We start from the raw sequence: 21,209 nt of genomic DNA on the forward strand, positions 1-21,209 counted from the left end.
TCCTTCCTTCCTTCCTTCCTTCCTTTCTTTCCTTCTTTCTGCCAATCTCTGTTCAGCCAATCTCTGAGTCTAGGAGGTGTTGTGAAAAAAAAATGATTGAATATAGAAGAGAGAACCCAGTCCAGGAGACTCGAAACAAGCAGAATTCCTTTATTGAGACATGTTGGTTAATCTGCAGTCAAACAGCGTCTTCGAGAAGTCCATGTGTCTGCAGAGCCTACTGAAGTCTGCAGTCTGCGAGTTTTATCACAAGTCTGAATTAAGACAAAGATGTCCTGTCTATATTGTCTTAGGAGGAGGGGAGATGGCTAAACAAAGCATGCAAATTCAATATTGGATTCAACATGATAACCAGCATATAGGTGTAGAAACCGGCCCAGCAACTGACCACAAAAGTTAATCAACAAAAGGGTTTCTGTAGCATGAAAGCATCACCAGAAGACAAAGGCCGAGTCGTTAGCATTTGCATTACTCTGGCTTAGCCTGTAGTCAGAAAGACAAAGGTAAATGTCCCTCATGGCTGGGCTGTTAAATGATGTAATCAAAAACCAAAGAATATAACTTTTCAGTTATATATAGATTATTGTTCATTTAAAACTAGATTATATACATTTATATTCCCACAGTTTCCCCTTTGAGAGTTATTTAAAAACTCTCACAAAATATAAATTTAAAGCCTTCCTAAATCCATTCAATGACTTCTGTTTGATAACATAGGCCCCATCTTCCAGTCATGTAACTTGAATAAGTTACAGGCACATTTAACTTATTCTGTGTCATTTTCAATATCTATGTTGATGCAATTGTAGATTTCAGAACCGTTCACACGTTTATGACAGTCAGTTGTAATGTCATAAATCCCACATGATGACACAAAAAAATGTGTAGTTAAACTGTAGATGTCTGAAAGGCCATGGCTTGTGAATAGTGTGCAGTCTTATGTGAGGTCTGTTTCTTGTGGTTCTTCTCCAGCACTGAGTGGATCTGATGACTTCCTGTCATTCATGGATCTCTGTAGCGATGCTCTGGATCAGAGTGTTTCTTGAGAAGATGCAGTGTTTATATGTGTGCACACAAGAAAACAAGGAAACAGCAGACCAGCAGTATTCATGCATAGACTTGTATGATCATACAGTTCATGTGTCTAGTTATTCAGGTGATCGTATAGTAGTTGTGTTAAGTTGGTGATCGTATAGTGATTTGTATTTTTTTGTCTCCTAATCTTAAAGTTATGACACCTATAAAACAGTGAGGGGAGGAATGGACTAATAGATGGGGAAAAAAAGGGAATCTTCACCACAGGGTGCGGCCCCTGAAGCCTGTTGCTTTCAGATCTGCCATGGGCTCCTCACTGGTTTGTGTGTCCTGTTCTGTCCCTGAGCGTGGTGGGCAAACTTTAAAATGTAAGACACAAACTATCATTCAATAAATATCAGTCCAATCACACATCATAACATTGAATGGGTAGTGATTGGAATATGTGTTAAACACATTTAAGGCTGTGAGTGGACTTAAGCAGAGTTCCCCAATAAAAAGGAAGAAGTTTCCTTTGTGTCTATTTACAAATAGTCTGTCATCTTAATTGTAAATTAACTGGGACATTAAGCACTCACAGCCAAAAAATGATTAGCATCTTTGTGGACAGCTCAATGGATTTAGTGATGAGGGGAGGGGTATGTTGAGGGCAACTAGCAAACTGTTCAGAAGTTGATTTACCCTGTTCATCTCTTTAAAGTTCTTTTTATTCTTTCTACACTCCCTCATCCAATGTCCTTTTTTACCACAGTAAAGACAACAGATATTTTTCCTTAGACATTTGTGATTTGATGTCTTTTCTGTGTTGACCTTAGTGGCGGCTGCTTCAATTCTGACTCTGTCTTTGATATCAGAGTCTCTTTCCCACAAAGTTAAACTGTTCAGATTATTTCTGAGAGTGGTGGAAGACCAGGTGATATTAAGAAATGGCAATGCTTCCCTGTATGTGGATGCAAGGCCATCCGACCAGATGCGAACTAGGGGTCCCTTATCATTTAGGGCACTGTCCGAATTATCAGCTAATCCACTGTAAATTATAGCGGATTGACAAAATCTCTCAGTGAATTCATTCACAGATTCATCCTTCCTTTGCACACAACAAGTCACTTTTGACCAGTCGATCTTTGGGCCAACAATGTTCTTTAGAGCTTTCAAAACACCCTCTCTCAAATCATCCTTACTGGCATGTTGCAGATCAGAAACAGCAGATTCAAAACTGTTGAATTCAGACTTTGTGAGAATTTGAGACATTAGCTGTGTAACTTCTGTCAACGACATGTCATAAAGACGCATTTTGCTGATCAGTGCTCTGCTAAACTCTGAAAAATTTGTGCATGCTGATGGTAAGCTTTGAGACAGTCTGTCTATTTCTTTAGGTCCTAGTGTTCTGGAAACTGTTTGAATTTGAACAACAGAAGTGTTGTTGTGTGAACTCTCAGTTCTCTTAGATCTTGTCCTAGCACCACAAACCTCCACTGAACCTGTAGGCATATCATTTACTGACTGGATGGAAATGTCTGTTTCAGAGACAGCTTGTAAGTCAGGATGTTTATAATCAGGCTGACTAACTTCTTCAATGTCAGTTTTTGATTTCTTGAGGTTCAGTTGATTTGTCAATGAGGTTATCTTAGCACGGAGGTCTTTGATCTGTTTCTCTAATTCTGATTTAGCTTGAGCTTGTTGTTTAGCTCGTGATAAACTGAATTCTCTGTAGCAGCAAATAATGCCTTTCACATTATTTTTGCAACTGCATGCTCCAAGCACTTTCTTGCATTCTTCTAATGTCCAAACACTATCTGGGTCAATGCTAAATTTCTTTGTCAAATTTAGTCTGACTGACTCTGTTATTGAGTCCATTTGCTGTCCTAGCAGCAATTTGAAATCCTGATCTGACAATAAAGGAGTCACTAAACTACCTTTTTTAGTTGTGGGGATCAGTCTAGTATTCTTTCTGAACATTTTGTGAGTTTGTTATCACAAAGTAAAAATACTAAAACTTTTCTGAGGAAAGTGTAGTAATTTCTTTTCTGGCAAAACAGGGGGTAACAATATTAGCACATGTTGCTAAAACTTCCTGCCTGAACAAGGAATAACATAAATTAGCTTGTATCGCTAAACTTAAACTTCTCTGGCTGAACAGAGGGTAAACAAAAAGAAAGAAAAAAAAAATAGCACGTAAGGCTTAACTTCTCTGCCTGAACAGAGGATAAACGTTTACTTCTCTATTGAATTAGAGGATGGCTTTTTCTGTTTAACAAACCCTGCAGCTGTTTGTTAACTCTTCTCTGACAGAGAAGAGAATAACCATGTGTATTGACTGGTCTGTATGGTTCTTTTGATAGAGTGAAACTCACAAAATCGAGGTTGAACTGAAAAGATTCAGTCTGGATTGAAGTCTGATCTTTGTATTCAGGTAGCTTCAATGTTCATCAGGGTTGCAGTCAGCAAATAGTTGAGAATTTGTGACCTCCACTGAGTGACTTCAAATTGCCGTTGAGCTGAAAATTCCGTCTGAAGTGAAGTTTCCTTGATCTTGAAGTTTCACGTTGATTTTCAGGTGGACTTCAGTCTTCTGTGGTAAACTGTTGTGAATTTGATGATTTCAGTCTCTATCCGGGTCAACTTGATTTAGGCGATTTCAGTCTCTATCCGGGTCACGGCACCAAGTTGTTGTGAAAAAATAAATGATTAAATATAAAAGAGAGACCCCAGTCCAGGAGACTCGAAACAAGCAGAATTCCTTTATTGAGACGTGTTGGTTAATCTGCAGTCAAACAGCGTCTTCGAGAAGTCCATGTGTCTGCAGAGCCTATTGGAGGTCTGCAGTCTGCAAGTTTTATCACAAGTCTGAATTAAGACAAAGATGTCCTGTCTATATTGTCTTAGGAGGAGGGGAGATGGCTAAACAAAGCATGCAAATTCAGTATTGGATTCAACATGATAACCAGCATATAGGTGTAGAAACCGGCCCAGCAACTGACCACACAAGTTAATCAACAAAAGGGTTTCTGTAGCATAAAAGCATCACCAGAAGACAAAGGCCGAGTCGTTAGCATTTGCATTACTCTGGCTTAGCCTGTAGTCAGAAAGACAAAGGAAAATGTCCCTCATGGCTGGGCTGTTAAATGATGTAATCAAAAACCAAAGAATATAACTTTTCAGTTATATGTAGATTATTGTTCATTTAAAACTAGATTATATACATTTATATTCCCACAGAGGAGCACTTTTAGCTTAGCAACACTTAATTTATTATATTAGACGGTTATTATCTCACTAAAAAATGACCAAAGTATAACTAGTGCTAGTTCTGTGTCAATGCTCACCGTCTATACCCTCAGTCACTATTCCCTACATTAGTACACTTGAAGGACTGAAAAATCGATCACTCAGAACACAGGAAGAGATAGCATTTTGTTTGTGCTTTGCTGGTTGATAAATCATTCAGATGGATTAAAATGTCAATTTCTTTGGTCAGACCCTGTGATAGTTGTTTTAGCGAGCTTTCTATTAGTAATGAAACAAAGTATTTTGATTTCTGTCATCTATTGTTTATTTTGTAATATATTTTCAGCGCCTATTTTTTATTTTCATTGCAGTTATTTTATGTTTAACTCTGTAAATTCATGTTAAACACTACTTTGAGACATTGTTCACAGCTAAAGAATGTTGAATATATCATAGCCCTTTCTTGTCTGTCTTTTCTGTGTTGTCTACATTCTATGTGTCTATGTTTGAGTTGTGTTTAAACACATGGCTCAGCCTTTGTTTATGTTCACCATGTGCTCCTCCATTCCTTCCTTGTTTCCAGCTACCACGTCCCCTTGTTTAGCCCTCGTCTAGTTTTCGTTAGTCTCAGTGTCAGAACCTGGTCCTCATGTTCTTTCCTTCCTTTATAATGTGCTCTTTTCCCTCATGTCTTTGTCGGTTCATTGTTACCTGCTTCTTGTTACATGTTGTTGCCTGACTGTGCTCGTTTATCTGTGCTGTTGTTTGTGAGAGAGTTGTCTTTGAATAATGTTTGTTTGTGTTTTTTCAGTTGGCCTTCAGTCTGGTTAATCCTTTATCAAGGTTGTTTAAGTAATTCTATTTTTTTATTTAGTAGCTTTAAATTTTTATTTCCTTTTCAATTGGTTTTATTTCTTCTAGTTTATTTTCAGTAAGTTAAAACTAATATTATTTCTCTTTGCTTTTTAGTTTGTCAATAGTTTCTTGATTTCATTTTTTGTTTTGTTTAGTTTTTTTTTTTTTTTTCTTATTTTAGTGTTCCCAGGGCCTGTTTCAGAAGTCAGAGTATTTTAACCCTGAAATGAGAGAAACTCTGGGTTTTCTGTTTCAAAATGGCAGGTTTGTTAAACTCGAAAGCAGGCTAAGTCAAGGCTGTTTCTGATAGAGAGGTAACTTTAATTCTGAGTCAGTTACCGTGGTAACTTACTCTGTGAACCTAACCTGGTCAGGAGCAGGTTTAATTCTCTAAACTTGGAATTCCTGTCGATCTCCTCACCCTTTTTTAAAGACGAAGTGGTATTTCTCTTATTAGCCTTACGATTCCATCCCTATTTTAATGCTCATCTTGGAGATGTGCATAAAAATAATTGATGGAAATGTCATGATTCACATAACTTTTAAAAATACGCATAAAAACCTATGCACATAACTGAGTAGGATAAACTTTTATTCAATAGAAAAGATGCATATAAACAACAATGTAAACACTTACTGAACAAATTACAGCATGTGCTTTTAAAAAAAAAAGGTTTTTTATAAAATATCATATGATGATGAAAAATATGTGTGAATGGACAAACCACAGGCAGAGCACACTGTAACACATCTTTAATGTTGTTTTGGTCATTCATTCTAAAACGCCTTAACCGTTTCAGTATTAATATTTGTAATTTTATTAATGACCTCCTGAGTGTCTAGAGCTTGTCAAGAGCATCTGTTCTCCGCATCTCATGGCTTCAAACACCCCCACGCGTTCATTGTGTGTCAGCATTGTGTTCTGAGGCGCAAGAACATTTATTAAATGAAGAAAAGATTAACGCAGCTTCTTCTACCGCAGTAAATTCTGTTTTTGCAGTTGATATTTGGCGCCCGTTTAATCAGGAAGTGTTGATTTTGTTCTCTTTGACTCGTTGGATGGAAACGTGGCTTTATTCGCACATCTGCATTATTACAGTTTTGCACATAAAGTTAGTTAACATATTTGGATGGAAACATTGCCTACATTTCAGTCACACAAAGAACAAAGTCACGTACGAGAATGGCTTGTCCTTTTTTAATCAATAATTAGCTTAAATACACTGACCTTCGACAGGGACATGTACTGTTACTAGATTAATGGGATTATTATTCTTTCTAAAAACTATTGTTTAATACTGCTTACATTCTAAATCTCATATAAACCTCTATCACTTGATCAATAAAAAAGGCAGAAACACAAGTGCACTTTTAAATCTATTAAAACTGATCAACGTGTATAAAAGTGGGAACGTGTAAAAAATTTTGAAACGTCATACATAACATTACTTATTTTATTATACTTAAATATTTAATACTTTAAATGTAAACTTGCGCATTAACTTGAACAGTTGTTTTCCCACGCTAACTGTCTCGGTTGCACTGATGCAGTGGTGTTGCTTGTTAAAATATATGGTCATATTTGCTATAACTTTGCATGAGCACATCAGGTTCAGCTGGAGAAAGAAGTGGTGATCTCTTTTTTAAGATGTTGCCATAGTCACTGGTAATATCTGTGCTCCATTGATAATGCCTTTTTATAGTCGCAGTGTGCGAGCTTAACTCTTAGTTGGTCTACTCAAAGTTGATTGACCCAACTCAGATCCGCTATTCTTAAACCAAAAACTCTGAGTTTTTAATCTCTCGGTAAATCAACTTGGAGTTCAAGTTTAAACTCCGAGTTGGTTAAACCTCCTTACTGAAACAGGCCCCCTGTCTGTCTTTGTGTGTGTGTGTGTGTGTGTGCGTGTGTGTGTGCGTGTGTGTGTGTGTGTGTGTGTGTCTGTGTGTGTGTGTGTGCGTGTGTGTGTGTATGTGAATGTGTTGTCTTCGCCTAGCCCTGCCTACTGTGGGTCCCTGGCTGCTGGTGTACTGTCGGGCTGCTAGTGCTGAGACCATCACTCCTCAGGGTCGCTGGTCAGCAGTACCCTCAAGGCCTTTACCACCTCTTGCCTGGCCTGAGCATTCCCGCTCAGTCTCTTGTTCTCCTGGCATTCTGTGGCTGCTGATTACTCCATCCAGGACTCTCAAGCACTGTCTGCTCTATCCAAGATTACCCAGCACTACCCTATCCATCACCATTGGACAGTTTCACCTTACCCCTACCTCATATCACATTATTGTCAAACACCCCCTGTACTCATTCTGCATTTGGGTCCTCCTTCCTTCTAACCGTGACAGAATGAACCAGCCTACAAAACCTGGACCCAGCAGAATGAGCCTCACTGTTCCATTCCCTGTTGCTCCAGAGAGACTGGCAGAACTGCGAGAGCAATGGTGGGGAATGTCTTCACAATCTGCATCAGCAAGCGGCTACCTGCTCACCCTCCCTTCCCAGTCTAGTCAAGAGACAGACCATCCTCCCTTTCCTATGCTGAGGCTACAGAGAGAACCAATAGTTCAACTAGCTGCATCCCTGTATGACCCCATCATTTCAGTGAAAGAGGTTTTCAAGAAAGTTTCTTGAAAAATTTCTATGGCCCAGCCAGTGAAGTCCACCATAGACAACTGTGAAACTTCTAAATCTCCTCCCATCATCCTCAAGACTGTTAAACCTTTTACTGCTTCTCTGTTTAACCCTGGTCCTGTGCTACAGCCTGCTGTGCATGTTCCTGTCTCAGACTCCCCTGTGTTTCCAGCCACTTCACCTGAATTCAAATTTGTTGCAGATACTACAGAGGTGTAGTGTGCTGTTTCTACCCGTCGTAAGCAAAGGAAACAGAAGCACACCTTACAGCCAGCTGTTCCTCAACCCCCTAGTCTGAGTTTCCTCACTCTTTCAAGTAATATCGATCCTTCCCTAATTTCTTTTCCTGTTGTGTCCAACCGATCTCTCATGTAAAAACTAACGATCTGCCCAGTCATATTCCGTCCACAGAGGTCATCTCAGAGTCACCTGCTGTATCTGACTTTCCAGAAGCTGTCCCTGAGTAGCCTGCTCACAGTGTCCTGGCCATGGAGGCCATCCTTGGGGCTTTTCGTCTGCCTGGTATGGCCACCGAGGTTAGCACAGAGTACCCTGCTCGTCCTGTTACAGCTAATGAGGTCAGTCCTGAGCAGTCCTTTGACTCTGCAGCAGAGGCCTTATCGGAGTTATATGCCCACCTTACCAGAAAGAATCAGAATCAGAATCAGAAAGAGCTTTATTGCCAGGTACGTTCACCCATACGAGGAATTAGTTTTCATGACAGAGCTTCTACAGTGCAACAGCATTAAAGAGACAGGACAAAAAACAGATAATAAATATATTTTTAAGAAATACAAGTAAGTAATAAATGCAAATATACAAATTGACAAGTGCATGTACAGGTATATTACTTATTCAATGTTATATGAGCTGCTGTTATGTGCAAATTGCCATGTAAAGTGTGTTGTTAAATAAGTGTATATGTGTATAAAAGTGTATAGCAAGTAGTGATGTTGGTTCCACAATTATTATCATCAAGTGTTCATGAGATGGATTGCCTGAGGGAAGAAACTGTTTCTGTGTCGGGCTGTTCTGGTGTGCAGTGCTCTGTAGCGTCGACCAGAAGGTAAAAGTTCAAAGAGGCAGTGTGCTGGGTGTGAGGGGTCCAGAGTGATTTTGGGCGCCTTTTTGCTCGCTCTGGATAAGTACAGTTCTTGGGGAGTAGGAAGGGTTGTACCAGTGATTCGCTAAGCAGTTCGAACTATTCGACGTAGTCTTTGGAGATCGTATTTAGAAGCTGAGCTAAACCAGACAGTTATTGATGTGCAGATGACTGAATCAATGATGGAGGTGTACAACTGTTTCAGCAGCTCCTTTGTGAGGTTAAACTTCCTCAGCTGATGAAGAAAGTACAGCCTCTGTTGAGCTTTTTTGACAATGGAGTCAATGTGAGTGTCCCACTTCAGGTACTGAGAGATGGTGGTGCCCAGGAACCTGAATGACTCCACTGCTGCCACAATGCTGTCCATGATGCTCAGTGGGGGGAGAGCAAGGGGGTTTCTCCTGAAGTCCACTGTCATCTCCACTGTTTTGAGCGTGTTGAGCTCCAGGTTGTTGTGACTGCACCAGACAGCCAACTCCTTAACCTCCTGTCTGTAAGCAGACTCATCACCGTCCTGAATGAGGCCGATAAGTGTGGTGTCGTCTGCAAACTTCAAGAGCTTCACAGAGGAGTCTTTTGAAGTGCAGTCATTTGTGTACAGGGAGAAGTGCAGTGGGGAGAGGACACAGCCCTGGGGGGCGCCAGTGCTGATTGTGTGGATACTAGATGAGAATTTTCCCAGCTTCACCAGCTGCTGCCTGTCCTTTAGGAAGCTGTTAATCCACTGACAGACAGAGGTGGGCACAGAGAGTTGAGTTAATTAGGGCAGGAGAAGTTTTGGGATAATAGTGTTAAATGCCGAGCTGAAGTCAACAAACAAGATCCTCACATAGGTCCCTGGTCTGTCTAGGTGTTGCAGAACATAATGCAGTCCCATATTTACTGCATCATCCACAGACCTGTTTGCTCTGTACGCAAACTGAAGAGAGTCCAGTGAGGGTTCAGTGATGTCCTTCAGGTGGGCCAGCACCAGTTTTTCAAAAGACTTCATGACCACAGATGTTAGTGCCACCGGTCTGTAGTCAATTAGTCCTGTAAGTTTGGGTTTCTTTGGGATGGGGATGATGGTAGAGCGTTTGAGGCAGGAGGGCACTTCACACAGCTCCGGTGATCTGTTGAAGATCAGGGTGAAGATGGGGGCCAGTTGGTCAGCACAGGATTTTAAACAGGCTGGTGTTATAAAATCTGGGCCTAGTGCTTTTTTCCTCTTCTGTTTCCGGAAGACCTGGCTCACCTCATCTTCACTGAACTGAAGTGCAGGTATGGGGGAGGCGGGGGGTGGTGGAGGTGTTAATGGTGGCATGAAGAGCAGTTCAGAGTGGGTGTGGGGGGTTTTCTCAAACCGGCAGTAAAACTCATTCAGGTCATTTGCAAGTCGTTCATTGTCTACTTGTCTACAGTGCTGGGGGATGGTGTCTTGTGGTTTGTGATGTTTTTCAAGCTTTTCCACACGGATGCTGAGTCGCTGGAAGAGAACTGACTCCTTAGTTTCTCAGAATAGTTCCTTTTTGCGACTCTGATCTCCTTTTTCAGTGTGTATTTGGCCTGCTTATACAAGGCCCTCTCCCCATTCCTGTAAGCAACCTCCTTGGCCTGGCGTAGCTGTCTGAGTTTTACAGTGAACCATGGTTTGTCATTGTTGTATGTGAGTTGAGTCCTGGTAGGAATGCACACATCTTCACAGAAACTGATATAAGATGTTACAGTCTCTGTGAGCTCATCCAGATCGTTTGCAGCAGCTTCAAAAACACTCCAGTCAGTGAGGTCGAAACAGGCTTGTAGATCCCGCTCTGTTTCGTTAGTCCATCTTTTCACAGATATTTAATACAGGTTTGGCTGTTTTCAGTTTCTGCCTGTAGGTTGGAATGAGATGAATCAAACAACGGTCAGAGTGTCAAGTCTATAGAAGAGATTTTGTCACTCCTTACCCACGCTATCAATTGTCAATGTCCTTTATCTGCTCCAGAAAGGGTTTTCCCAGAGCCTGCTCTCTCTCTCCTGAGAGAGCATCTCCAGGGCCTGCTCCTATCCCCAAAAGTGCAGCCCCTGAGCAAAGTGGAGAGCTGACTTCAGCCTTTGAGTATTTTCCAGAGATGGCTCCAGTCTTTAAGCGCTGTGAACTGAAGATTTTAGTCCCAGAATCCGCCTCTGCTCTGCTCAGTTCCAGGATCTGCTCCCACTTCTGAGAGCGTAGTCCCTGAGCACAGCACAGTGCTGACTTCATGTATTCAGAAGATGGCTCCAGTCTCTAACTGCTGTGAGATGAAGACTTTAGTCCTAGAGCCTGCTCACACCCTTAAGGCAACCTTCACAGAGCCTGCTTCTGCTCCAGAGAGAGCCATTGCAGAACCTGCTTCAGAGAAAGCAGCTCCAGGGTCTGCTACTGAGAGAATAGCCCTTGAGCACAGCACAGTACCGACTTCAGTCCCCAAGTGTATTCTGAAGAGGGCTCCAGTTGCCAACTGCTGTGAAAAGACTTGTCCAAGAGCACAGTGCAGTGCTGACTTCAGCCACTGAGTGTATCCTGAAGAAGGCTCCAATCCCCAAGCGCTGTGAGAGGAAGACTTCAGTCCCAAAGCTCGCTCATGTCCCTAAAAGAGCCTTCCCAGAGCCCACTTCCACTCCAAAGCAGTCCCAGGGCTTGCTTCCATACCAGAGAGAGCAGCCCCTGAGCACAGCACAATGTTGACTTCAGCCCCTGAGGGTATTCAGAAGAGGGCTTCAGTCTCCAAGCGCTGTGACATGAAGACTTTAACCCCATAAACACGGTGCAGTGTTGACTTCCGCCTCTGAGTGTCTTTCAGAGCTGGCTCCAGTCCCTAAGCATTATGTAATTAAGACTTCGACTAAAGAGCTCTGTTTAGTGTCGGCTCCAATCCCTGAACTCTTTCCAGTTCCTGATCCAGTAATTTTACCTGAACTGTCCTGTTCCTGTCCCAAATCCAGTAATTTCCACTTAACTCCTGCCTGTTCCTGTCCCCGAATCAGTGCTGGTTATCCCTGATCACAGTCTTGTCTCCACTTCTGTCCCTGAGCACAGTCTAATCCCAATTGCTACCCCAGATTCCATCATGGCAACCCCAGAAGACTCTTCCAATCCAGACTCCAAGTCAATTCCTGCAGCACAGGAGGGTTCTTCTTACTCAGACCCAAAGGCAGCCCTGGAGGGCACCCAAAGACGTTTTCTTTACTCCACTCCTTCCCCAGAGTCTATTATTGCAGCCTCGCTGAGCTCTTCAGATCCAGACCCCAAGTCAATTCCTGTAGCCCCAGAGGGCTCTTCAGACCCTGAGTCAGTCCCTGCAGCCCTGTAGGGCACCCCCAGATGTGTTCCATACTCCAAGCCTTCCTCAGAGTCTATCATGGCAACCTTGATGGGTTCTTCTGATCCAGACCTTCAGTCAGTTCCTGCAGTACTGGAAGGTGCTTCAGATTCAAACCCTGTGTCCTTCTCTGCATTCCCGGAGGGCACCCCCCCACCCCACATTGTGTATCTTCTGGCCCTCCCACCTCACCCTTCATGTTGTGGGGACCTTCAAGCTTCCCCTATCTGTCTTCCCCTAACCATCATAATTTTTCCCTCCCAGTCCCAACCCCTCCGAGTCTTGACTACCTGAGACCTCCCAGTCTTGTTTCCCCTGGCTTTATCACAGGGGGGTACTGTCATAGCCCTTCCTTGTCTGTCTTTACTGTGTTGTCTACATTCTATGTGTCTATGTTTGTGTTGTGTTTAAACACATGGCTCAGCCATTGTTTGTGTTCCCCATGTGCTCCTCCATTCTTTCCTCGTTTCCAGCTGCCACGCCCCCTTGTTTAGCTCTCGTCTAGTTCTCGTTAGTCTCAGTGTCTGCACCTGGTTCTCATGTTCTTTACTCCCTGTATAATGTGGTCCTTTCCCTCATGTCTTTGTTGTTTCATTGTTACTTGCTACTTGTTACATGTTGTTGCCTAACTGTGCTCGTTTATCTGTGCTGTTGTTTGTGAGAGAGTTGTCTTTGTCTAATGTTTGTTTGTGTTTTTCAGTTGGCCTTCAGTATCATCCCTGTCTGGTTAATTCTTCAAGTTTGTTTGTTTAAGTTATTCTATTTCTTTAGTAGCTTTAAATGTTTAGTTCCTTTTTTTATTGGTTTTATTTTTTCTAGTTTATTACCAGTAAGTTAAAACTAATTTTATTTCTCTTTGCTTTTTAGTTTGTCAATATTTTCTGTTTTTTTATTTTGTTTTGTTTCTTAGTTTAGTGTTCCTAGTCTTTCTTTGTGTGTGTATGTTGTCTTCGCCTAGCCCTGCCTACTGTGAGTCCCTGGGTGCTGGTGTACTGTCGGGCTGCTAGTGCTGAGACCACCACTCCTCAGGATTGCTGGTCAACAGTTCCTTCAAGGCCTTTACCACCTCTTGCCTGGCTTGAGCATCCCCGCTCAGTCTCTTGTTTTCCTGGTGTTCTGTGGCTGCTGATTACTCCATTCAGGACTCTCAAGCACTGTCTCCTCTGTCTGTCTGCTCCATCCAAGATTCCCCAGCACTACCGTATCCATCACCGTTGGACTGTTTCACCTTACCCCTACCTCATATCACAATATTGTCAATGAACACCCCCTGTACTCATTCTGCATTTGGGTCCTCCTTCCTCTAACCGTGACGGAATAAAAATTTGCTGGAGAAAAAAGATTTTTGTGCTAATAAAAGAGCAGTTAAAACAGACTGGTCAATTTTGACCGGGAACACTAAAGTAAGAGGCAATATGTGAACACTACAGGAGGGTTAATAAAAGGGATATATTTACACTATGAGCTGAAAGAAGGTACACCTTAATGTTGCACTACACCTATAACAAACAAAACTTACTAATCAGTGGAAAAAATGTAGGAACATGTACTGTGGTATAATTTTCAATCCTTGATAAGTCATTTATAGATATAACAATGGATTATATGATTTGTTCTAAATGTATACAAACATTATAATTTAAATTTATATAGAAACAGACAACACATTTTACAGTTTTTTTAACTGCTTACACACAAAATTTATTTTCTTGTCAAACAATTTTTTAAACCTATCATTCAAAATGCAAAACCACACAGCAAACTTCCAAAACCAGAAGCTATTTCTTAGCATTGAACTCAATTTTCAATTGAATAAAACACTTTTCTCAAAACTCTACACACAATTCTCTACCTAAAACACAATTCTAACAAGACACAACTTTCTTTTTCTTTCCAAACACAACCAATCAAAATGCTACACTTATTCACAAGGTCGCACACACACACTCATCAAATGTTGAAACACTAATTTCTTAACCACTAACCAGTCACTGCTAGTCTAAAGATGATGGGACACGGCTGTTCTGGTCCCAAATTTTTTTTTACACCCGTCCACAAGTTTTGTACCTACCCCATTTTCCCCTTTTCTAAATCCTAAATTCCTCTAAAAAAAGAATAAAGGAATTCTTCTGAGACTACTGCTGTAAAGTGTATGATGACCAACCCTATGTGACGCTTCACCGGGCAATAAACACATCTCCCCCTCGAGATTCCCCTCACACACAATTCTGTTCTTTACTGTATTCTGGAGAATATATTTTTGCTTTACATATGTTCTTTTTTTTTATTTTTTTTTTTACACACAGTATGTTTATGTTTTTTATGCTTTAAACGCCAGTAATGTTTGGCCTAATAAATATTTTATGTAAATATACAATGTGCCTGTTACTCTTCTCAGCAGATCACTGTAAAAAATGTATTGAAATGTAGATATAAGCCTAAAGAGCAAAGATCCTTAGATTTAGAACAACCATGTTTACATGCTATATCCAAAAGTGTTATAATATGAAAGACGTGTTTGTCATTTGATGCAAATGCTTCATTCTGACATTTGTTTATGGAATTTTGAATGCAGTGTTACATTTTGAACGAGATGTAAGGCATTTTGCATTTTGTGTGTGCAGTTTTGAGATTTGTGTAGAATTTTTTAAAAGTGATGTTGTTTTGAAAATGTGTGTAAACAGTTGGAAAAAAATGTAAAATAAACACAATTTAATTATTTATTTTGGTCATTCTTACCATGAAAAGCATGCATCGTCTGCTGCAAGGCCTCTGCATTTTGGAAAACTTTAAAAAAACAATCAAAAACAATAATAAAAATATGAATGGCTAATGTAGTAGTCTCTGCAAATTAAGCTAAAATAACATTACAGTTTTTCTCAAATGCTAAAACACAAAAGCCAATCCTCTAAACCAAATGACCAGTTGTCTAAACACATTTACTAAATCTAGCCATCATTTTCCAATTTCATAAACACATTTCACAGGAAGACACAATTCACAAAACACAATCCTCCGTTCTCATTAATCTAAACACATTTTTCCTTGCTAAAACACAACAGTACATTTAAAACATCTTTCATATGAAGAAAATACAGTTCATGTCAGCTCACAGTGCATTATCGCTAACAAGCATACACTTTGAGTTGAATAAAGAATCAGGACTAATTAGAAATATTAACTAACTTCCCTCATGAAACCTAATTAAAAAGTGACCATTTAAATGTATGCCTTTTTGTGTATTTACTGAGTGTATAGATGGTTTTAATAAAGGATTGTTTGCTGTAAATGTTGCTGTATATTTAGAATAAGTGAAATAATGTGGTGTGTATTCAATAAATTGATACACAGGCTCAATAAATTGATACACAAGTTGTGTATTTGCATCATGTATTTTTATAAGTAAAAATTTGTTTATTTCTATATTTACAGTTTTTGTGTTATATGTAATTTCAATTTAACTTACGTTGAAATGTTCGATGGTGAAACAACATCAAGGTATCAACGTTAATCCAATTTGCAAAATTAAAAGGTAATTCAACCTTCATTCAACGTCTACAGTATGACCATAATTCACCCACTAACTGTTGCAATCATTAACAGAAAGTTGTAAATTTTACAATATATACGTATGGTTCAAAAAGTGGGTAGCACGTTCGCCTCACACCAAGAAGGTCGCTGGTGCGAGCCTCTGCTGGTTCAGTTGGCGTTTTTGTGTTGAGTTTGCATGTTCTCCCCATGTTTGCGTAGGTTTCCTCCGGGTGCTCCGGTTTCCCCCACAAGTCCAAAGACATGCGGTAGAGGTGAATAGGTTAAATTGTCCATAGTGTATGTGTGTGAATGAGCGTGTATGGATGTTTTCCTAGGGATGGGTTGCAGCTGGAAGGGCATCCGCTGCGTAAAACATGCTGAATAAGTTGGCGGTTCATTCTGCTGTGGTGACCCCAGATCAATAAAGGGATTAAGCCGGAAAGAAAATGAATGAATGAATGAATGAATGAACGAATGAATGAGCATAAAATACTGTTACAACTGGTTAATATTTTTATGTGGTTAAATCGCATCTAGTACTAACTTTTTTTTTTAATTGTACCTTTATAGAACCTGAATCTAGAACCTGATCTGGTGCATTGAACATTAATCATGTTCCAGATGCTAGGCATCCATTGCCACAGGGCCCTCATCCATTTGAGTGTAAATCTCCCATCTTTGCCATGTCCTAATGAGCCTGGGTTTTGCTGCAATTAAACTTCACTGTAGAACGTGCTTGTGTTTTGAATTCGAAGTTGCAGATTAATACAAAATGACAGACACACATGGTACGGCAAATTTGAGTGCATCTTCGCTCTACAACCACAGGTCGGCACTCACAAACTCTCAAATTTGCTAGTTGAACTACAAATCTCTCACGCTCTGACTTTTGCTACAAGTTTGTTTTTCTCTGTTTATTGTTTTACACAATTTTTGTTTAACGGAGAGAATATTTTTTGACTTTATTTTTTGAGAATATTACACATTTCTAAACATAATAGTTTTAATAACTCATATCTAATAACAGATTTATTTTATCTTTGCCATGATGACAGTACATAATATTTTGACTAGATATTTTTCAAGACACTTCTATACAGCTCAAAGTGACATTTAAAAGCTTAACTAGGTTAATTAGGTTGACTCAGGCGGTCAAGGGAAACTAGGCTGTTCGTGGAAATTTTTGAATGGAAATAAGTTGCCAGATGACGCATAGGTGGTGCGAGGGATGGTACTCAATATTTGGACGCCACGAACCACTTAAGTGAATGACTACTTGTCACTTTTACTAAAACGGACGTAAGGCGGCCAAATCGGCCCTAGGCTCCGAACGGACGCCTTCGGGGGTGCCCAAGCTCTTCGTGGGTCACTCCCGAAGCCCCCCCCCCCATCCCCCCAAATGCCTAGTTGTCCCCCTGACCACCTTTTTGTCCACAAAGTGCCTAAATGTCCCCCTGAGTTCCTATCGACACCCCCTCACCCTCTTCATCGCCCGCAGACTGCCTATTGATCCCCCTGACCACCTATTCACCACCCTCCTCTTCCTCACTGTCCACTGAGAGCCTATTGATCCCCCTGACTGCCTATTTTTCACCGTCCTCCTCCTCACTGCCCGCAGAGTGCCTATTGATCCCCCTGACTGCCTATTGTTCGCAGAGTGCCTATTTATCCCCCTGACTGCCTATTCTTTACCTTCCTCTTCCTCATTGTCCAAAAAGTGCCTATTGATACCCCTGACTGCCTATTGTGCAAAAACTGACCTTTGACCCCCAAAATGCCCGCCGATCCCCCGACTGTCTGTTTTTTTACCCTCTTCTCCCTCATTCTCCGTAGAGTGCCTTTATTGACCCTAAACACCTATTTTTCATCATCGTGCACAAAGTGACCGTCGTGCCCGGGAACCGCCTGGACATGCCCGCCAGGTGCCCTCTGTGCTAACGAGCACTCGTTTTTGGTCACTGGAAAAAAAATGTTTCCAAGATGCCATAGAAAGGCCGCAGTAGTCTTCTCGACCCCCAGAGAGTACCGAATCTTCAAGTCTGGGGCCGAACGGTCCCTTAGGGGCCAAACAGCTGGACGTCCCACGTGCAACTTATCCCATTCATTTTCATAGGTGTTTCGTGGACGGCGCCCGATTGGCCCCAAACTTACATATATGTTGCGTCACGGGGTCCCAGGGCCGCCACCAAAGTTCCACGGTCGCAAGGGCCAATTTGCTCAAAAAAGCCCCCCATGACCGCAAACCGCCTACGGAGTTTACATTGAATAAGTTGCACGTGGGACGATGGCTTCCGAGAGGTTAAAAGGTCGCAGGACCCCCAAATTTGGCACAGAGTACCGCCGCCAGCCCCCCAGCCAGGTCCCCAAGTTCCGTGGCCCTAGCTGCTTTCTGAACATTTTAGGCCTGGCCAACAAAACCACCCTTTTAGGCCTCATCCCATAGAGCTCTATGTGAGACAGAGGGACATACGAAAAATCCATAAAAATTTTCAGGGTGTCCCTCAAGCTAGCCCTCTCGGTATGCGCCAGAGGGTTTTGTGACGCAAGTTTGTGCCGAATTTTGGGGCCCCTCGGGTCCCCGGTGGCCGAACGGCGGCCGCTGACACGTGTAACTTATTCCATTCATTTGGTAGGTGTTTCGTGGACGCCCCCCGAATTGGCCCCCGTGGTCCGAAACGACTCCGAATTAATATGGTCTGACCCTCAGGGGCCCCTCAAACGATCCGCAAAGTTTGGGGCCCGCAGGACCTTTGCAAGTGCTTAATTGGCTGGGCGGGGGATGGGCGGATTAGATAATTTTCTCTGAATATTTTTTCAGATTTTTTTTCAAGTGCTTTCCCTGCACCGAGTCGTATGAAATTTGAATAGGTGGTGCAGGGGGCCTTGATGAAACTGTAGTCGAAGCCTCGGGGGCCGATCCAGGGCCCATGGCACGTGCAACTTATTCCATTTATTTTGTAGGTGTTTCGTGGAAAGTGCCCGATCGGCCCCAAACTGACCCCAAACGGCCCCAAACGGTCGCACTGGCTAATTTGCTCAAAAATACCCCCAATGACCGCGAACCACCTATGGACTTTACATTGAAATAAGTTGCACGTGGGACGTTGGCTCCCGAGGGGTCGAAAGGTCAGAGGGCCCCGAAAATCGGCACAGGGGTCGTGTTGGGGCCCCCGACACGAGACCCAGAGTATCGGGCCGCAGATGGCTTCCGTGTACATGGAAGTGCCGACGTTGCCCGATCGGCCTCGAACTGACATATATGTTACGTCACGGGCCCCTGAATCAGGCCCCCAAGTTCCGCAGTCACATGATCTAATTTGCTCAAAAAAGCCCCCCATGACCGCGAACCACCTATGGAGTTTACATTGAATAAGTTGCACGTGGGACGTTGGCTCCCAAGAGGTCAAAAGGTCAGAGGGTCCCGAAATTCGACGTGGTGGTCGCGCAGGGGCCCCCGACACGGCACCTCGAATTTCAGGGCCCCAGGAGGTCTCATGAACGTTTTATAGCGTGCCAAAAAAAAATCCCCTAAAAACACACAAAGTGACTCAAGACAGTCTTGGGGTCTAAAGGCTAAAGAGGCCTTTGTGTGAAAGTTGGGCTGAGGAGCCAATTAAGAGTTGTGTTCGAGCGAGGCACTTGTGCTCTCAGTATGTTGTTCGGGGGCCCCTAGGCTGCAAGCAGGCCAAATTTGGAGTCCCTCGGACCCTCTGGGGCCGATCCGGGGCCCATGGCACGTGCAACTTATTCCATTCATTTTGTAGGTGTTTCGTGGAAAGTGCCCGATCGGCCCCAAATTGACATATATGTTACGTCACGGGCCCCTGAATCAGGCCCCCAAGTTCCGCGGTCGCACTGGCAAATTTGCTCAAAAAACCCCCCAATGACCACGAACCACCTATGGAGTTTACATTGAAATAAGTTGCACGTGGGACATTGGCTCCCAAGAGGTCAAAAGGTCAGAGGGCCCCGAAATTTGGCATGGGGGTCGTGTTGGGGCCCCCGACACGAGTCCCAGAGTGTTGGGCTGCAGATGGCTTCCGTGTACATGGAAGCGCCGACGTTGCCCGATCGGCCCCGAACTGACATATATGTTACGTCACGGGCCCCTGAGTCGGGCCCCCAAGTTCCGCGGTCGCACGCGCTAATTTGCTCAAAAAAGCCCCCCATGACCGCGAACCACCTATGAAATTCCATTGAATAAGTTGCAGGTGGGACAAGGCCATACAGGGGGTCAATAGGTCACAGGACCCCCAAATTCAGCACAGAGTACCGCCACCTTCCCCCCAGCCAGGTCCCCAAGTTCTGTGGCCCTAGCTGTTTTCTGAGCATTTTAGGCCTGGCCGACAAAAACACCCTCTTAGGCCTCATCGTATAGAGCTGTATGAGAGACAGAGTTATGTATGAAGAGCTCATAAAATTTTTGGGGGCGCCCCTTGAGCTAGCCCTTTCGGTAGGTGACCGAGGGCCTTGTGACGCAACTCTGTGCCAAATCTGGGGTCTCTCGGACCCTCGGTGGCCGAAGGGGGGCCGCTGACACGTGTAACTTATCCCATTCATTTTAATAGGTGGTTCGTGGACGCCCCGCAGAATGGCCCCCGTGGCCCGAAACGGCTCCGAATTGATATGGTCTGACCCTCAGGGGCCCCTTAAAAGATCCTCAAAGTTTGGGGCCCGCACGTCTTTTGAAAATGCTTAATTGGCTGGGCGGGGGATGGGCGGATTCAATAATTTTCACTGAATATTTCTTTCTGATTTTTTTTCAAGTGCTTCCCCTGCACCGAGGGGTACGAAATTTGAATAGGTGGTGCAGGGGGCCTTGACGAAACTGTAGTCGAAGCCCCCACCGTTTTGCGCCAAAATAAAGGTCCCTTTGACCGCTCAAACAACAAGTCCCACGTGTAACTTATTTGAATGGGCCCAGATAGGCTGTTCGCGGACAGTGCTTTTTTAGGCCACAGAAGCCGTTTGGTGAGCTCTGACTTGACAGGCACTGTTGGACGGGGTCCCTGACCCCCCCTAACTACCCAAATAACCCCTAACCTTTGAGGATGCAAAGTTCACCTCAAACATGCAAAGTCATTCATGAGACAGACTTAGAGTGCATAGGTGAAAGAGGCCTGGGTGAGAGATTTGCTCTGCCTTGCCAATTAAGAGTTGCGTTCGAGCGAGGCACTTGTGCTCTTAGTATGGTGTTTGGGGGCACCTAGGCTGCCAGCAGACCAAGTTTGGAGCCCCTCGGACCCTCGGGGGCCGATCCAGGGCCCATGACACGTGTAACTTATCCCATTCATTTTTATAGGTGGTTCGTGGACGCCCCGCGGAATGGCCCCCGTTGCCCGAAATGGCTTCGAATTGATATGGTCTGACCCTCAGGGGTCCCTTAAAAGATCCTCAAAGTTTGGGGCCCACGGGTCCTTTGCAAATGCTTAATTGGCTGGGCAGGGGAGAGGCGGATTGAATAATTTTCACTGAATATTTCTTTCTGATTTTTTTTCAAGTGCTTCCC

Source organism: Danio aesculapii, chromosome 19 (assembly GCF_903798145.1).
Source record: "Danio aesculapii chromosome 19, fDanAes4.1, whole genome shotgun sequence".
Classification (NCBI taxonomy): Eukaryota; Metazoa; Chordata; class Actinopteri; order Cypriniformes; family Danionidae; genus Danio; species Danio aesculapii.